Below are 21,109 nucleotides of genomic sequence, written 5' to 3' on the forward strand. Positions count from 1 at the left end.
CTTGAGTGAAGGTTTTTCTCTTCTGGGGAAAAAAGGAAGTACGACCCAGTTAAGTGGGAGAGCAGAAAACTAGCAGAAGGCTTCCAGCCACAGTGCAACCTAGGCCCCAGTAGCTAGCCCAGGTCCTGGCAACTAGATAGAAAGCCAGCAAAGGGGGTACCATCCCCAAATGAAATCTGAACCCTGAACACTGAGGCAACAAACAGGACTAGGTAGGGAACAAACCACTGCATAGGCAATACCTGGGCTGTATAGGCAACATTTTGGTAAGTGATATGTCAGGGATCAGATCCCAGGCCCAGCACAAAGCTTTGTGATTATACTCCATATACCCTAGGAAAAGAGCTCAACAATCAAAATGAGTAAAAGAATGCTAACCATAGAAAGCTACTATTCAGATAGAGATGAAAAAAATGCCATCTCAGAAGAAGGCATTCTTCTTGAGGAGTCTAAAAGGAGTTTATGGATTGAACTCACATCCAAAACCACAAACAAGAGTTCAACAAAAATTTTAAAAAACCAAAAAAGAGAGGAAGAAAAAAATGGAAAAATGAAATGATAGTCATGCAGGAAATTTATGAAAAAATGACCAAAGAAATAAACTCCTTTAAAAGCAAAAATAAGAACTAGAAAAGGAATAGAACTCATCAAAAAATAAAAGTGACTAAATGAAAAAGAAATGTGACTCAGCTAAAAGTTAAATTGACCAATTGGAAAACAAATAAAACTCATCTAAAAGTCAAATCAACCAACAAAAAAGGGAATCCAAATCAGCAAAAAGTAGAGTTAATAAAATGAAAAAGGAAAAGAACCCACTAAAAAGTAAAATTAACCTACTTAAAAAGGAAATAAAAAGCTAACTGAAGAAAATTAAACTCCCAATATTAGAATTAGACAAATAGAAAGTAATGAACCTATAAGACACCAAATGACTGAAAAATTGAAGAGAATATAATGGACCTTTCAGGGGAAAAATGAACTGGAAAATAGATACTGAAGAGACTATTTACAAATTATTGGTGTACCAGAAAGCCTAGGTTAAATAAAAGAGCATGGAACATATCTTTCACTATATTATCAGGAAGACTGTCCTAATATTCTAGAGCAAGAAGACAGCATAATCCTTTAAAGAATTAACAGGATACCTCCAGAGAATGAAACCTCAAAGGTCCATCATAACCAAATTTAAGAATTCTCAAAAAAAAGGAGAAAATACTGCAAGCAGCCTAAAAGAATTTAAATACAAATGAATCACAATCAGAATCACAGAGGCCTTATCAAGGTCAACATTAAAGGATCAGCAGACTTGGAATATGATACTCCAAAGAGCAAAGGACCTTGATTATTTGCAAGAATTAACTATCTTGAACAATCCAATATATTCTGTTTGGGGGGGAAGATGGCTTTTCAATGAAACAGAGGTCTTTCAAAATTTTCTGTCAAAACCAGAACTGAACAGAAAATTTGATCTTCAAATACAAGATTTAAGAGATGCATGAAAAGGTAAATGGAAAGGGGGGGGGGGAACAAATAATAGTCAAGAATATTAGATTGTATACATCCTTACAAGGGAAGATAACATTTGCAATTCTTGAGAACTGTATTTATCTTAGGATATTTAAGGGGTTGAATATAGTTGAAGTTAGAGATTTGGGAATGGTTGGTGCTTATCCTTCTTATTGAAGAAGATCAAAATGACATCACTATATTTGAGACAAATACATTGTGTCCCACTATGTTTGATCAGAATGCTCTACCACAGGTCAGTCACATACAATCCAGGTGAACACGTGTGGTGTTTACTCTAAACTTATATATTTCACATTTCCTTTGTGCTATTTTAAATCTGCCTTCCTCATAGAGCTTAGCACTTTCTCTGATGAGAGCACCTTATTCTGAACAGTCTTGAGCCAGTATCTCCTATGCCTTTCAATTAACTCCAAAGTCCTTAAGAAAGAACTTCAGTATGTTCTAGTTCTTAGAGTACTTAGAAGCTCTCTATATAGAAGTGACCTTTCTGTACTAGATACCTTAGTTAGAGAAAGTTGTAGTACAATGGAGACAGAAAATAGGAAGGTACTTAAAAGGGTTGAACATAAAGATTAGAAAGTGACAATCCTTACTTTAGTTAAAGAGGTATTACTGTGGTTGGGGTGTGAAAGGGACAAGAGAGAGCATCCCTGATACTTTAAGGAGGGTTATAGTCTATTATAGGAGTACTTTAGAGAAGGAGGGAGAAAATTTACTTAGCGGTACTGGTCTTGAAAACATCATGAGATATTTTGCTTTGCTTCACAGTTTTGTAACAATTGGAGAAGGTGGGTTTGGCAGGGCTTGGTATAAATGGATCATGAATTGATTTGACTTTGCATGATGCTCTGGATCAACAGGATTGTGTGATTGTGTGTCCATGGAGGGTACTTTAAAAGGGGATAAGAATAAAGTGGTCATAATTGATGTGATTTATGACTCTTGAGAAGTTTATTTCCAATGAGACAAAAAAGGGGGAGGGTACTCAGTGGCCAGGAAGCAATGCTGCTTATCAATCAATGAATCAAACTTTGAGAATGGTACTTCTATTAGGACAGAAAACAAAGTTTTTGAAAGTGGACAAAGTGTTTGAAAGCAAAGACAGGATTAAAACAATAAAAACATAAAAAGAAGGACTATAATAAGAGAAGGCTAGGCATTAGTAGATAAATAACACCAGGTGAAGAAGCACAAGGATCTTTCATAGAAGAGGGAAAGAAGGGAAGTTGTGAACATTGAGCAAATCTACTTGATAGATTCAACCCAGAGGTACATTCACCATTGGGTGTAAAAATTTATCCTACTCTAAGGACAGTGGGAGGTGAATAAGGGACTGACAAAAGGGAAGGCAAATGTAGAAGTGAAAGTGGAGGTAAAATTAAAATTTAAAAGAAAAAAGGGAAGGGGAGCAAAACATTGGTGAGGAGGAATAAGGGGAAAGGAAAAAGAAAGTATAAATGGGGAAAGACAGAAAGGAGGGAAGTATAGAATTAGTAATCTTAACTGTAAATGTGAAAGGGAAGAACTCTCCAATAAACACAAACAGATAGCAGAATAGATTAAAAACCAGAATCCTACAACAAGTTGTTTAAAAGAAAGAAATTTGAAATAGAGAGATACACAAAGGGGAAAGTCTGGAGCAAGATATATATTAGCAGAAGTTAAAAAGCAGGGGTACTGATACTGATCACAGACAAAGCAAAAGTAAAAACAAATCTCTTTAAAAGGAATAAAGGGGCGGCTAGGTGGCGTAGTGGATAAAGCACCAGCCTTGGAGTCAGGAGTACCTGGGTTCAAATCCGGTCTCAGACACTTAATAATTACCTAGCTGTGTGGCCTTGGGCAAGCCACTTAACCCCATTGCCCTGCAAAAGATCTAAAAAAAAATAAAATAAAAGGAATAAAGGAGGAAACTACATCTACTAAAAAGGCACCATAGGCAATGAAGTTATATCTTTATGAAGCATATATGTACCAAGTAGTATAGCACCTAAATTCTTAGAAGGGATGCTGAACAGCTCTGAGAATTGGGTGAATTTCATCACAAAACAAACAAGAAGCAAGTTAAGAAGGTGAATAAAACATTAGAAAACTTAGATATCATAGACCTCTTGAGAAAACTGAATGAGGATAGAAAAGAACATATCCTTTTCTTTGAAGTAAATGGCACATACACCAAAACTGACCATGTACTAGGGCATAAAAAACTTACAATCACTTGTAGAAATGCAGAAATAAGAAATGCATGCTTTTCATATTATGAGCAAGAAAAATAACATGTACTAAAGGTGATGAAAAGATGAAACAAAAATTGATTGGAAACAAAACAACAATTGTATCAAATAAGTGGATCAACCAACAAATCATAGAACAATCAATTATTTCATCCAAGAAAATAAAAACAATGAAACATCATATGAAAATTTATGGTATACAACAAAGCAGTTTTTGGGGAAATTTTATATCTCTAATACCTATATGAATATAATAGACAAAAAGGCAATCAAATAATTGGACATGCAACTAAAAAAGCTAGAAAAATGACAAATTAAAGATACTCATTTATATATCAAATTAGAAATTCTGAAAATCAAGAGGTTAATAAAATTGAAGACAAGATAACCACTGATCTAATAAACAAAACTAAGAATTGGTTTTATAAAAAAAATAAAATACCATATTTCCCCATGTATTAGATGCACCTTTTTTCAAAAAATTCAGGTTCTAAAAACTGGGCACATCTTATACAGATATATTTGTTGTAGTATTTCCCCCTTTTTAGCACTTCTTTTCTTTGTGCTCATTGTTTTGTATTTGTTACCAATATATTAGGTTACGTTTTGCCATATTCTGCCCAGAAATGACTCAGAAAAGATTTTCATACAGTGCTGAATTCAAGTTAAAAGTGATCCAGTTTGCAAAAGTGAATGGAAATTGTGTTGCTGAATGTAAGTTTGGTCCTCCTCCAAATGAGAAAACAATTCAAGACTGACTATGGGAAGAAGAAACCCTATTGAAAATGCCATGGCTGAAGAAGGTCATGAGAGGCAAGTCAGCAAAATGACCTGATTAAGAGAGGGAATTGAATATATGGATTGAAGAGCAATGGACCATTGGAATTCCTACGTTCATAAAGATGGTTCAGCATGAGGCAGGAAGAATTGCTAATGAAAAAGAAGTTACTGATTTCAAAGGAGGACACAATTAGTGTTTCAAGTTCATGAAATGGAATGGAATAAGCATGCATACATTCACCAGACTTGCCCAAAATATTCCTGAAAGCTATGAGCTTTCAGGAGGTCCTTGACTTTCGTCTTTTTTTGTCATTCAATTTTGGAAGGCACATCAGTTTGAGTTGGGACAGATTGCAAATAAGGATGAAGTCCCCTTTCAATTTGATGTCCCAAGTAACAGAATTGTTTATAAGAAGGGGGGGTGAAAATTGTAATTATGAAGACAAGTGGACATGAAAAGAACCATTATAAAAGTTTTTCTAGCTTGTTGTGCTGATGGAACCAAGTTGCCTCCTATGCTGATTATCAAACACAAAGTAATGCTAAAAGAAGACATTTCTTAAGGAGTGATTGTCCACATTAATAATAATGGTTGGATGGATCAAGATGGGATGAAGATCTGGTTTGAGAAAGTTTGGAGTAGGGGACCCAGTGGGCTCTTACACAAGTCCACCCTATTGGTGTTTGATCAATTCAGGGCACACATAACAACAAACAACACAAAGACTGTTGCAGAGTAAAAAATAAAACTTGCCACCATACCTGGAGGCTTAACATCCCAATTCCAACCATGTGTTGTCAGCATTAAGAAATCCTTCAAAGCTACCATGAAAGACAAATGATACCAATGAATGAAATCTTCTAGGGCCAAATTGACACCAGCAGAAAGTGAAGAAACCAACTAAAGGAGAAGTTTGTACTTGAGTGAAAAGATCCTGGAATAATATCAAGTTTGATATTGTTGTCAAGTCATTTAAGAAGTGTGGCATTGCCTTATATCAAGATAAGATCAAAATGGAGACAGGATTTAGACATAAAAATCATTATTAGCAAACTAGAAGATCAAGGAGTAGTTTGCCTGTCAGATCTATAGAAAGGGAAGCAGTTTATGACCAAGGAAGAGATAGAAAACATCATTAAAAACAACCTAGATGATTTAAATTACATTAAATTAAAAAGATTTTACACAGATAAAACCACAGTAACCAAGATCAAAGAAAACATAGTAAATTGGGAAACAAATTTTTACAACTAGTATTTCTGAGAAAGGACTCATTTCTAAAATATACAGAGAACTGAGTCAAATATTTAAAAGAAGCCATTCCCCAATTGGCAAATGGTCAAAGGATATACAAAGGCAATTTACAGATCAGGAAATCAAAGCAATCTATAGTCATGTGAACAATTGCTCTTAATCATTACTTATTAGAGAAATGCAAATTAAAGCATCTCTGAGATACCACCTCACACCTCTCAGACTGGCCAATATGGCCATAAAGGACAATGATCAATATTGGAAGGGAAGTGGAAAATTTGGGACACTAATACATTATTGGTGGAGCTGTGAACTCATTCAACCTTTCTGGAGAACAATTTGAAATTATGCCCAAAGGGCAACAGAAATGTGCATAACCTTTGATCCAGCAATATCACTACTGGGTATATACCCTGTAGAGATTATGAAAAGGGGTACAAACATCACTTGTATATCATAGCAGCCCTGATTGTGGTGCCAAAGAATTAGAAATTAAGTGAATGTCCTTCAGTTGGGAAATGGCTTAAACTGTAGTATATGTATGCCTTGGAAAACTATTGTTCTATTAGAAACCAAGAGGAATGGGAATTCAGGGAAGCCTGGAAGGACTTGCATGAACTGATTCTGAGTGAGATAAGCAGAACCAGAAAAACATTGTACATCCTAACAGCAACATGGGGGTCATGATCAACCTTAATGGATTTGTTCATTCCATCAGTGCAACAATCAGGCACAATGTTGGGATATCTGTGATGGAAAATAGCATCTATATCCAGAGAAAGAATTGTGGAGTTTGAACAAAGATCAAAGACTATTACTTTTAATTAAAATAAAATTTACCTTATTAGGTAATTTTGCTATCTCCTATACTTTTTTCCCTTAAGGATATGATTCCTCTCTTATCACATTCAACTTAGAACAATGTACACCATAGAAACAATGTAAAGACTAACAGATTGCCTTCGGTGGGAGTGGGGGGGGCGGAGCAAGATTGGAAAAAATTGTAAAACTCAAAATAAATAAAATATTTCAATAAAGAAAAAAGTATGGCATTTCGAATGCCATAGATGGAACTGATGGCAAAGCAATATATGAAGATAGTGATTTACCATCAAACATAGATGAGGACAAGCTAATTGATGACAGTTTTGATATTGATGAAGGAATATATGAATTTTATAATGAACAAAACTTGAGTTCAATAAGTTTATGTAATATTTTTTCAAATTTTGGGGCCCAAAATTAAGATGTATTTTATATATGGGGAAATACAGGAGATAAAATTTGGTTAATCTGATTTTTTTCAAAAAAGGAAAGAAAAATATCAAATTATCACTATCAAAACTGAAAGGGGTGAACTTAGCACCAATGAGGTGGAAATTAAAGAGATAATTCAGAACTATTTTGTCCAAGTGTATTACAATAAATTTAATAACCTTAGTGAATTGGATGAATATTTACAAAAACAAAAAGTATTCATGTTAAAAAGAAGAAATAAAATACTTAACCCCATTTCAGAAAAAGAAATTGAAGAAACCATTGATAAACTTCCTGAAAAATAGTCTCCAGGTCCAGATGGATTTACAACTCAATTTTACCAAACATTTATGGAACAATAAATTCCAATTCTACATAAACTATTTTAAAAAGCAAGAGAGGGAGTTCTGTCAGATTCCTTTTTTGACATCAACAGAGTGTTTTTACCTAAACCAGGAAGAACCAAAACAGACAAAAAAAATTATAGCCCAATGTCCCTAAAGAATATTGATGTAAAAATTTTAGCAAAGAGTTTACAAGTTATTACTAGGCTAATGCAACAAGATTAGGTGAGATTTTTACCAGGTAGGCAGGGATAGTTCAATATTAGAAAAATACTCAACATAATTGAGCATATCAATAATAAAACCAGCAGAAATCATATGATTATCTCAACTGATGCTGAAAACACCTTTGACAAAATATAACAATCATTTCTATTAAAAATGCTAGAGAATTTAGAAATAATTGGAGTTTTTCTTAAAATAATAACAAGTTTCTCTGAAATATTCATAGCAGCCCTTTCTGTAGTGCCAAAGAATTGGAAATTGAGAGGATACTCATCAATTGGGTAGTGCCTAAACAAGTTATTGTGCATGAATACTATTCCATAAGAAACCATAAATGGTCAAACTCTAGATCAACATGGAATGAGTTACAGGATCTGATGCTGAGTGAAAGGAGTAGATGTACACATCAATCCCAACATTGTGAGATAAACAACCTTGATAGAAGCAACTCCTCTTAGCAGTTCAGAGAGCTGAGACAACTGTATCTGAATGGGACTATATCATCCCCATCCAGAGGAAGAAAAACAAAGCAAATAAAACACACCAAAAATCCAACCCTTCAGAATCTGATGAACACTTTATAAAAATTATTCCATATATCTATTTCCATTAATTCTAATTCCTCATACAGAAAATAACTAATCTGATAACATGTATATCAAAATATGTATAAACAATACTAACCTGATTGTTTTCCACTGAGGGAAGGGGTTGGGAAGGGAGGGTGGAAGGAAATTTTGCAACTTAAAAATATACATATGCATATGGATGAAAATAAAAAGACAAATCAAAAAAATAAGCAGTTTCTATCTATAGCCATCAACAAAAATTATATTTAATAGGATAGACTAGGAACATTTCCCCAAAAAAATCAGGGTCAAAAAAGGGTCCCCATTATCATCATTACTATTCAAGATAGTATTAGAAATATTAACTTTAGCAATGACTTGAAAAGAAATTGAATGAATTAGAATTGACAATGAAGAAGCAAAATTTTCACTCTTTGGTGATGATGTGATTATATACTTACAGAACCCTAGCAAATCCATCTAAAAAACTACTTGAAACAATGGACAAATTTAGCAAAATTGAAGGATATAAAATAAACGCACATAAATCATTAGCATTTCTAAATATGAACAACAAAATCCAAGGTCAAAAGATAGAAAGAGAAATTCCATTTAAATTAATTGCAGAAAATATTAAATATTTGGGGAACTACCTCCCAAGAAAAATTACGAAGACAATTGCAAAACACATTTCACACAAATTAAATCAGCAAACAATTGGAAAAACATCACTTGTGCATGGTTAGGACAAATCAATATAATAAAAATGATAATTGCATTCAAATTACTTATTCAGTGCTATACCAATCAAACTACCAAATAATTATTTTACTAAGCTAGAAAAAAATAGAAACAAAATTCATCTGTACCAACAAAAGTTCAAAAAAATCAGAGACATTGATGAAAGACCAAATGTAAGTGAAAACAATTGAGCTATATACCTCATCTAAAACTCTACATAAAGAGGTAATCAGAACTGCCTGATACTACTTGAGAAATTGAGTAATAGACCAGATTAGGATAGATACAAAAAGATACAGTAATAAATTACCACAGTAATCTATTGTTTTACAAACTAAAAGACATTAACTTCTGGGATAAGAACTCATTAATCAACAAAAACTGTTGGGAAAACTAGAAAATATTATGGTAGAAACTAAATATAGGCCAACAGTTCACACAAAGAAAACCAAAGCAAACAAATTATAAGGAAAGTTTTCTACTTTCCTTACTTTGGGGAAAGTTTTTGAAAAAGTTTCTTAGATAAAGACTTCATTTCTCCAATATATAGACTTCTGAGTCAAATTCATAAAAAATTTAATTCATTCTCCAATTGATAACATCAAAGAATATGACCAGGAAATTTTTTGACAAAGAAATAAAACTATCTATAGTCATTAGGAAAAAAGTTCTCTAAATTACTGTTAATCATAAAAATCCAACACTGAGGTACTATCTCACACTTTTAAGAGTGGCTAATATGACAAAAAAGGACAGTACTGGAAGTTGGAGAGGATGTGAGAAAGCTGGAACAGGAATGCATTGTTGATGAAGTTGTGGATTAATTCAGACATTCTAGAGAACAATTTGAAACTAAAAAGCTCTAAAATTGAGCAAAACCTTTGATCCAGGTCTATATCTCAATGACATATTAAAAAAAAGAATAATTACCTTTCTGTTAAAAAAAAATGTGTTGTTTTTTATTGTTGTTATCTGATTATGATTAATGGCTATGAATGGAAAATCAAAAAATACCCATTAACTGGGCAATTGCTAAACAAACTATTGTATATGATCATAATGGAATGTTATTGTGCCTTAAGAAATGACTGGCATGATGATTTCAGAAAAACCTGAAGAGACTTAGATGAATTGGTGCTTAGTAAAGTGAAGGGAACCAATAGAACATTGAACACAGTAAAAGTTGTATTAATCCATGAAGGACTGTGAATAACTTATTATTCTTAGGAATACAATGGTACAAGATAATCTCAAAGAATTAATGCTGAAGCAGCACACTAGCTACCTTCAGGAAAATAACTGGTATGGATTTAATACAGACTGAAACATGCTACTTTTTCACTTTCATTTTTAATTTGAATCTTCTTGTACAAAATGAACACTATGGAAAAGTTTAACATAATTGCACATGTATAATCTATATCTGATTACTTAACATTTCAGGGAGGGGGTATGGGAGGAGGGTAAGGAGGAATAGAATTTGGAATTCAAAATTTTTAATAAAATTGTTAAGAATGTTGGTCAAAGAAAAAAATAACAGAAGAAAGTTAATGTTACCACAGAAAATGACAATATAGTAAAATTTTGTATGGCAGCCACAGTAGTCAATATGTATTTTAACATATTCTTCAACAAAATTAATCATTTAATAAGCAAGTTCTTACTAAGATATTTTATGTGTGATGAAGTGTACTAATCACAGCATATCCAAAAAAAGGGAAAAATACAGTTCTTGTACTCAAAGATTTTACATCTTAATGATAAAACAATATATGTAAAGCAGCACATAAAAGTTAAATACACATAAAAGAATTGTAACCTTAGAGGGAAAGTTATTAACACTTGGAGATACCAGGAAATTTGCTCAGAGGAGGAAATGGAAATTCCTCCTTTTCTCTTATTTCCCCTAATGGGAGGAGGAGGAAGAGGAGGAGGAGGAGGAGCAGGAGGAGAGAGAGAGAGAGAGAGAGAGAGAGAGAGAGAGAGAGAGAGACAGAGAGAGAGACAGAGAGAGAGAGACAGAGAGAGAGACAGAGACACAGAGACAGAGAGACAGAGACAGAAACAGAGATAGCCAGAGATGAGTCAGAGAGACAGAAAGAAAGAGAAAGACAGACATAGAGAGACAGAGACAGATAGAGATAGAGAGACAAGTGAAAGAGAAAGTAAGATAGTGATATAAAAAGAGAAACAGAGAGAGACAGAGATAGAGTGACAGACAGAGAGACAGAAATACAGACAAAGAGACAGGAAAAGTAGGAGAAAAAGAGAAGAGACAGAAAGAAGGAAGAAGAAGGAGAAGGAGAAGAAGGAAGAGAAGGAGGAGGAGGAAGTGGATGGAGATATTGAGAGATGAAGGAAGGAAGGAAGGAAGGAAGGAAGGAAGGAAGGAAGGAAGGAAGGAAGGGAGGAAGGAGAGGGAGGGAGGAAGTAGAAAGAAATTGCCCATAATAAGAACAGTTAAGCAAAGGAAATTCCAGCATTGATGAGCTCAATAAATATGTGTTTTTTTAGTCCCATGTTTTTTTCTGTTAAGAGGTAGGTAGCACGTTTCATTTTCAGTCCAATAGAATTGTAGTTTGGCATTTTATTGAACATAATTAAAGTCCTACAAAATTTTTTAATATGAATACTATTATATCACTATTATCACTATTATTATTTTATCACTATAATAGATAGCTTTAACAGAGTGTACTAAGACTGTAAAGTGCATTTCAAATATTATTTAATTTTATCCTCATAACAATCCTGTGAGGCAGATACTATTATATCTCCATTTAGCAGATAAATGAATTGAGACACACAGAGGCCAAGTGATTTATATTAGATCATAGAGCTGGTAAATCAGATGCCAGATTTAAACTGATCTATATAACTCCAGATGAAAAGCTCTATCCATTTCACCAATTAAATATGTAACAATATTGTTATTATATATATATATATATATACATATATACAGCTATTATGCTATTATTTGGGTCTTTTGTGTTTATTTACTTAATCATTTTTTCCTTAAGGAAAAGGGAGATGAGTGTATTGGCAAGTACCAGGAAAGGACTCAATAGATAGAAGAGATAGATATAAGAGGAAGAATAGAGATGGTAGTGGAGGAAGTTGATTTAAAAAAACATGGTAGGGAAGATGAAGGGCATATATAAAGATAAATAGAAGAGATAGTGAGTAATTGTAGTCTGGAAGGAAGGAAAAGCTAATGTCAAGGAACCATGAGATGGAAAAAGAAAGGAAATAATTTAAAGAAAATTGTCTTAGTTATTTTTTTTAAAAGCTTGAGAGAACATCCCAAGTAGGAAGGATGGAGGAAGTAGTAGTAAAATAAGAACTAAATGAGTCACTACACTGAGTAGAATAAGTTATAAATTAGGAAGGAAGATGATAACATTTGTTGGGACAAAGTAAAATAATTGAAGTGAGAATAAAACTAAAAAATTTTAAAAGGTGACAAAAACTCAATGATAGTCAAATAATGTGAGCAGTTCTCAAAAAATAACTGCAAATTATTGTCAAACATATGATCTACAAACCCTTCAAATTGCTTCTATTAAGAGAAATATAAATCAAAACAATACTAAGGTTTTTGGCTCACACCTCAGAAATTTGTAAAAAAAATTACCAAAAAAATGGCAAGCTGGAGGAATTCTGGAAGAATAAGAACCCTAAGATATTGTGTGCGGGGCTATAAAAACCATCTAGAATTATACAAATCAAGTGAGTAAAATGTCTAAACCCTTAGAATCAGAGTTTTCACTACTGGAATTTTATCCCAAGGAAATTATCACTAAGAACAAGGTCCATATTTACCACAAAATATTTATAACAACACTTTTTTGTGACAATAAAAATTCATAAAAGGTTGCTATCCATCAACTTAGGAATTAATTGACAAATTGTGATACATGAACATAATAAAAGATTACTGTCCTAAGAAAAATGTTTTTGATGAAAGCATGGAAAATTATTTACAAACTGATGCAAAATAAAGCAAACAGTCTTCCTTTATGAATCATTGAAACATGATGTCTATGTTCCTTCTTTGATCATGACTTTCAGTTACTCCAGTAATTATTTTCCCCCCAATAATTTTTAAATTAAATCTACTTGATCTATTTTTCCAGTTCATTAAATATTTATGTGGTATTTCACAATTTTCTCCTATTTTTTTTTTTATTTTTTGACTTTGGTACATTGTTTTTGCGGTATCATAGAGTCGTTAGCTTCCATATGTTTGATTCTAGATTTAAGGAATTATTATCTTGATAGAGTTTTTGTGCTTATTTTTTCTATTTGGACAATTATTACTTTTGAGGATTTATTTTTATCATTGAAGTTTCTGCCTTTTTAGAAATCTGACCAATTCTACTTTTAAGAGACTATTTCATATTTTGTGCCTATTTTTACTAAACCTGTCTTTTCATAATTTTCTTCCCTTCCTCTCGTTTTCTTTGCCAAAATTTTCCATCTATCACTCTCACTTGATTTTGAAAATCAATTTTAACTCTTGTGGGCCTTGCATCCAATTCATGCTTTTTGAGGCTCTTTTTTGAATTTATTCTTCTTTCTCTGTTTCTGTGTTGATCTTCCCTGTCCCCAAAGTTTTCATGGTCAGGTTCTTTTGCATTTAACTCATTTTTCAAGCCAACTTCTTGACTTTGAATTTATGTAAGGATTGGACTCTCTACCAAATTTCAGGTTCCTCTTCACTATTGTTTTCAAAGATAATTCTGGGATTTGGAAGTTTTCAATATTTCTAAGAGGATGTGATCTGAGGGAAGCTCTCCTACTCTGAGCTATATATTTTTATCCTGGAAGGGCATCTGAATTTTTGTGATTATAATTGATATTTTTCCTCTGGGCTCTTGGGAATGGAAGTGATACTGCTCCTCAGCAATGCTTGTCCTTAAGAGGCACTGATCCTTCTGAATTGAAAATGTTTTTCTCAGGCCTTGAACCTCAGATGTAGATATAGCCATTGAAATTGCAGCATCTGGTAATGCATTCAGTGGTAGGATAAGGTTTCCCTTTAATCTCTTTCTGATTAGTTGCATAATTCTTATACTGCCTCTGATTTGAAAGTTCCCATAGCTGCTGCTACTTCAATCACCATCAGAACTACAATTGGTGTTGCATCCATCTGGGCTGGGTTAGTCTCCACCCCACCCCATGCCATAGATCTCTCTTTCTAATCTCTGAAGTTTTCTTAGGCTGCAAGAATATTCCATCTTGATCTTTTGTTGGCTTCCTCACTCTAGAAATTGCCTGGAGGTGTTATTTTAGTTATTTGCAGAGTAACATTGCAAGACTTTTGGTTTCCTTTTTTCGGATATCTTGGTTCTACTTTTGGAAATGTCTTTATCAGTCTCAATTGACTGCTCAATTTCCAGTTCTTCCAGACCAGCTGATGGAATCTAAGATGGTTTAGTTGGAAGCCAGAGAAATAAGGAGAATGTTATTACCTTCTTCAATAATAGGAAAGGTAGAGATTGGGGAGAGGGAAGGTTAGACAGAAAGATATGAAGTTCTGTTTTTGGATATATTGAGTTTAAAATTTACACTTGATATCTAGTTTGAGTTGCCTGAAAAGCAACTGAATACATAGGATTAGGAGTTGGCATATTTGAAGATTTGAAAAATCATCAGTATAGAAATGGTGATTAAATAAATACATGGGAATTGATGAGATCCAATGTAATAGTTTAAACAGAGAAGAGAAAAGGGCCCAGGACAACTTGAAGGGACAAATACATTTAGAGAACAAAGAATTCAGCAAAATAAGACAGAGAAGGAGTTCTTAAGAAGGTAAAAGGAAAATTAGGAGAAAGAAGTGTTGTAGAAACCTAGAGAGACTTGAGAATGGAACTAGAGATAGCAAACTAATGTCAATAGTAAACTTAAAAACATCAAATAGCATAGTATATAAATTCATAAGGGGAAATTTAAATTAATTACAAGAAGATATATAAAATAATATAAGAGAAGGAAACTTGATTTTTTCCCAGCTAAAGATAGAATTGATAGAAAAAATACACAAAAGTGAAAATATAGATATAAGTAATGCTTTAGAAGTTATAGGTAAAAAATTTGTGGTGACTTTTAAATGGAACAGTAAAGGGAAAGGGACTAGAATTGTGGTTTTATTGGTGCAAAGTAGCTCCAAGTGAGAACTTTTTTTGCCAAAACAGGTTGATAACCTTCTTTGCAAGTTGTTATTTTACCAAGTTGTTTGGAGCACCAAGAAACCAAATGACACTAAATAAATAAATAAATAAATAAAATAATAGAAATAACGTTATCACAGGCTTTTAAAAAAAGGATTATGCACAATGAACAGATTAGATTGATAAAAAGAATTTAGTTCAATATCACTAAAACTATTCAAGGACTTATGGCTTATTCCAAAGTGTTAACCAATGAAACACACTTTTCTTTTGCCTGACTGATATTCCTTGGCATCCCACCTGCTCACTATCACTGTATAGCTTTGTTCCCGGTCTGTTGTATCTGGGTGTCAGTCTTTATTTCATTTATTTTCTTGAGTATTTATATGACAGGATTTAATGCTGCTAAACTATGATGACAAAGCATAGCCTAAATTATAAGCATGTCGACCTGCTGGTCACACCAAAAAATTTTAAATATTTCTGCTTTTAATTGGATTTTATTTCTGCATTCAGAAATGCTTTGTAAGGAAAAGTGACCAAAAACAAGACAAAATCCAAATACCTCTAGGCTACTTGTTTCTGGGGGTGGTGGGGAGGTTACAACTGAGAAACATGATCCATGGGCTAGAAACAGCAAGGTGAGCAAGGTCTAATCCAAGAAGTCAATTTATTCCAGTCCTGGCTGTGGTGCTAGCTGGTTCAGTTGGGGTCACAGTGAATGTGACCTTCCATTCTATTCATTCAGCGAACATTTCCTAAGTCGTATTTCTAGGATCTGAAATTTAGTCTTCACATACTCTACCTTATGAAGCTGATCATAAGCCCTTGGCTTAGTAAATAATTTAGGGAATGCAACACTTTATTGGCTATAAAACTGAAAGGGACTGCCCTGGAGGAAGGGTAACTGAGGCACAGAGAGAGGAAAGAATTTGATTAAGATCATAGGCCAGAGGCCATTTACCTGGGGAGCATGAAATGGTTTCAGAGAATTTGTAAATTTGTTTCTTTCAGTATATCTATAACTGTAGTTCAATTTATTTTCCTGTGCTATGCTATATATTCCATTTTAAACTTTCAAACATTATTTTGAGAAGGGGCTCATAGGCTTCCTTAAACTATCAAAAGACTCATAATGCACAAATACACATTAAGAACCCCTCTCCTAGAGTTACTAAAATATCCCAAATTGAAACTTTTTGTTTTCTCCTCAATGCTATGTAGCCATATAGCATTTAGTCTGTGTGGGTACTGAACCCTATACCATATCATTACAATCAAACTGGTCAGGCTAATGGGCTACCTTATATGCCAAATCATTCATTACTATGAGGGGTGATTCATTTTTGAGTCAGTATTTTGAGTCATTCCAATTTTGTACAAAGGAGCTATGACAGCTTGCATTCTGGTTGCACAATCTTTAAGTCTTTATTTTGTACAAAGACATAATCTCCTTCAAATTTATTGAGCAAAGTTTCCACTGGGGAAAATGCAATACCCAGACAATTGATAAACCTAAGTTCAAAGCTTGATTCCTTGACTTTCTATGTAGTCTGGAAGAGTCGATCTCTCTCAGTCTCAGTTCTTATAACTATAAAATAGTGATAATCATATTACCCTTAAAGGATTGCTGATTATTAAGAAGATATATTGCTTGTTTGCCATTTCCTCCTACAGTTCCTTTTCCAAATGAAGAAACTGAAGCCAACTCGGTTAAATGGGTTACAAGTAAATAAGTATTTAAGGCAAGAGAAAGAAAACATTCTAAATGAGAAGAGTGTATAGGAGGTTTCAGATCTTTGCTAGCTGGTGGTTATAGCACTTGTTGAAGAAGGTACTTGCCAGGCGACATTCACATTAGTAGTGTCTTCCTCTATAATGACTTGTGGCAGAAGCATATGGTACTTGGCTTACCTAAAAGAGGATATATTGGATTATAGATTATAGATTGAGATATGGAAGGGATGACAAAGTCAAAGATCATAGCTTAAAACTGAAAGAAACTTAAAATCTACCCCTTCATTTTAAGATAAGAAAACTGAGGACCAAGAAGGTTGATTACATAAGTATTAACTCTGATTGGGTTTGACCCCAAGTTCTCTGACCCCAGAACCAACACTCTTTCTCATATTCCAACACTTGTGTTTCATATATTAAAAAAGTGAAAGATTTTGATGTCCAAAACAAAATGTTCCAATATGAGACTTCTAGGATTTTTTAAAGGAGATTAATGGACAGTGCTAAACTTGAATGCTATCTCACGAGCAATCAAATTCAAATGTTCCCCATTTTGAAATTTTAGTTAGTGTCTTCTGTAGAGATGATTTCTTAAAATAGTAGGGATCTAGGAAAAGTATCACATTATTGTAAGTCCTGCATATTGGGGTTAAAACCATATCAGGGAGGAATGGAGTGAGAAGAGATCTGGACCTTACTACTATATTTTCTGCCTCATGACTATGGGTTAACTAGAGAGTGCAAGTTCAATAGGAAGGGATTTCCTTGCTTGATTAACTCTCAAATTATGTTTACCTTCAAGAGACATGACTAAACCAATAAGGTCAAATTCAAATAGAAACAGGGTTCCCTACATACTGAAGCTTACATATTGACTTTGAAAATCACATATTCATATCATATATATATATATATAGTTTATTTTAGATATTTCTCAATTATATTTTAATATAATTTGCATTTCATTTGGAAGGGTTATGGGATATATGTGGTCCATGGATCATGTTCTGACTCTAAACTAAATAACAGTGTGGCATAGAGGGACTGGTAGAACTATATACAGTTCTGTGAAAAAGGGACTTACTGGAATGACAAAGTATGGCTAGTAAGTTCACTTTCTTCCCAGGGGGGCTAATGACCCTGAGTGTTTTCTGTGTTTTCTGTGTTCTCTGTGTCTATTTGAGATTTCATGGGAGTTCTTAACAACTTGTGATTTTTATGGTCAGGGAAATGAATTCTGCCATATATTTAATTTACATTTACCATCTTGAATATTTGAAGAGGAGATAAGGGCCGTGTTGTTCATATATGGTGTAAACAGGCATGAATTCTATATGAGTATATTAGATTTGCCTAGAATAACTCTAAAGTGGAGGCAATGAGCCAAAGAAATAAAATAATATCCTGTGGACCAGTCCTTAGGAATGGATTACTTTGTTTGAATCCAGAGTCTTGGAGGGGCCTGAGCTATAGATTATAGATCTGTAGAATCCAGAATCAAAAGAAATCTATTATTGCTGGAGAAGTTCAGTGAAGAATTTACAAAGGGGGCTAGCTAGGGAAGCAGAAATGCAAAAGGACTACCTTTTGAACTGCATTTTAAAGGAGTAATTATATTGATATGATCCTGATAGGAAAAAGAGATAAAATTTCTCCTATTAAGTACCTAGAAAAGATCATTGCAAATTCCACCAGGTGTTAGGTTAGCAATCATATTTTGAAACATGATTCTTCATATTTATTACATTGCCAAATTATTTTATGGAAAAAATATGTCTTAAAATAGAGAAGTTGAAAAATTCAACATGGTTTCAATATAATTCATTAGCAATAATAAATTAAATCCTGGCAATGGCACTGAAGATTCTTTGCCAGATTTTTGACCATAGCAACTCACAAAAAAGATGTTAAACTTAAGAATGTTTGCTATTTATTTCAGTTACCTTCCCACCAGTGAAATCCTGAGTCATTGATGTTAAATTATTAAATTGTAAGTTCCAGGACTAGTCTCCCACAATGCCTAGCATGTAGTGCTTTATATAAAAAATATTTAGCTAATATTTGATGAATGAATGAATTAATGAGTGATTAAATGAGCAAATAAATGAATGAATGAATATCAAACCAGCCTGTAGAATACAAGGCTATATTTCTTTTCTCTGTATATGATTAGTGATTATTTCCTCACATTCCTGATGCATGCTGAACTATAAAGATTTTTATCTTTGCTCTTTCTACCATCTATTAGAAAACAAGGAATTAAGTTACTTTTATTCCCTGTATCTCTCCATGAGTTTTATTTCAATACTCTATGATTGATTAAGAAATTCATGCTCCAAGTTGTACCTAGACCACCAGCTCTCATATTCTCTGATTATGTTCAATATTTAGAATTGACTACTTGTTTAATTAGTCCATATTAGATAAATTTTGTTATTAGTGTATATATTCTCTCATTCAAGGTTTTGTGCTGTTTTTCATAGGTTCAGTATCTATAAGATACCCTGATTTCTTTCTATCCTGGGCTATTTCCTCACAAGATACCACCATGAAAAGAGGTAGAGAGACAAAGGAAGAAAAAAAGAAGTGCACTTGTCATTACTTGTTCCTCTTTTTCCCTTTGGTGACTCCTTTCCTTCCATCTGCCCCCCTTCCACTTCCCAATCCCACATTTATTCTGAAATTATACTTGATTGATGGATAGTAGTTGGCCACTTACCGGTCTTTGGTAAAGGACCACAGGTTGCCCTTGATTTAATTCTGTTTTGATATCTCATTGATGTCTTCAGGTGCCAACACATAGGTGAAGGAAATAGAGTGGTTGTTGGAATGGGACTACACAGAGAAGCATTGTCAGTGAGATCAAAAGACATCAAGGGAAAGTCTAGGTCCCTAGGAAGGAAAGAGAAATGAATCAGACCAAAGGCTGTTGTGCTCTGGCAAAAAATCAAGAAGCAAATCCACAGATGATGGAAAATGTAAATGAAGAACAAAAAAATGGAAAAGAACAGTATTTGGAGGTAAGATTTTGAAGTTAGGAAAAATGGAGAGTTGAAAAGAAACTCTTAAGAGATCATTATAAATAAAAAGAAAATCAAATGGATTCCCCAATTGAAATAGAGATGCTATAGATAATACATAAATTAAATTTATACTTATTTTGGCAATTCAAAATGGTGTTATACTTTTAATCAGAAGTAACTGGGGTAGGACAACTGGGACTTAACCTAAGATCATGAATTTAGAAGGTATCAAATCTAGAGGATTGAGGAAATACTTAGTAAAATTCCTTCCTAGATCTACCCCCTTGAAAACCCTATTCTAAAGAGACAAGACTCTAGTTTTTTGGAGATTCTGTGTTTCACCCTCTAAACTAAGGTTGCCTCCAGTACAAAACTTTGTACTTATAGATTTGTCTTTGGGTGCCAAAGAGAATGGCTTGCACCTAATATGAGCAGATGGAAATTTGATTCCTATATTTAGAAACTTTAAGTGGCTTTCTGTTTTTATAATTAGAAAAAAACCCTAAAACCCAAATTCTTTAGCGTACCACTTAAAGTTTTATACATTTTAACAGTAAACTTATCATTTCAATGTTATTTAATTCTTGCTTCTAATCATGCTCTCTAAACTCCAGTCAAAATGGACTAAGGTAATAAGTATTCCCCAGTCTTAGATCTTGTCTGGTCTTCTTGTTCATTCATACATTCCCATAGGTTATCCTCCTAGGGCATCCTTCACATCTTAGCCTTTTTCTTCCCTTTTCAAGAATAATCTCAGCTGCTTTATCATCTATGAAAACAGAGTGAAAGCTATCTTAGAGCACTACATGAATTCAGAAAGACCTGGGTTCAGATGTAATTTTGGACCCTTACCAGCTGTATAACCCTGGACAAGTAACTTGACTTCTATGTGCTCTTCTATATGAAGAGGAGGAAAGGGAAGTTGGAGCTGATGATTCTAAAGGCCCTCTACATTCTTTATCTATGATCCTATGATGTGCATATTCTCTCCAATCTTATATAGCTCATTTGTTTCCATGACACTCTATTCTTATTTCTAGGACTCTAATGATAGATACCACCGGTCCTTTCAAATATCTAATAACTAAGAAATGTGAAAACTGAAATCATTCCATACTTAATAAACACTTAAAACTTAAGAGACAGCTAGGTAGTAGAATGGATGAAGCACTAGACCTGGAATCAGGAAGGTCAGAGGTGAAATTTAGCTTGAGACACTAGTCTTAGTCATTTAA

This window comes from Macrotis lagotis, chromosome 1 (genome assembly GCF_037893015.1).
Source record: "Macrotis lagotis isolate mMagLag1 chromosome 1, bilby.v1.9.chrom.fasta, whole genome shotgun sequence".
Lineage (NCBI taxonomy): Eukaryota > Metazoa > Chordata > Mammalia > Peramelemorphia > Peramelidae > Macrotis > Macrotis lagotis.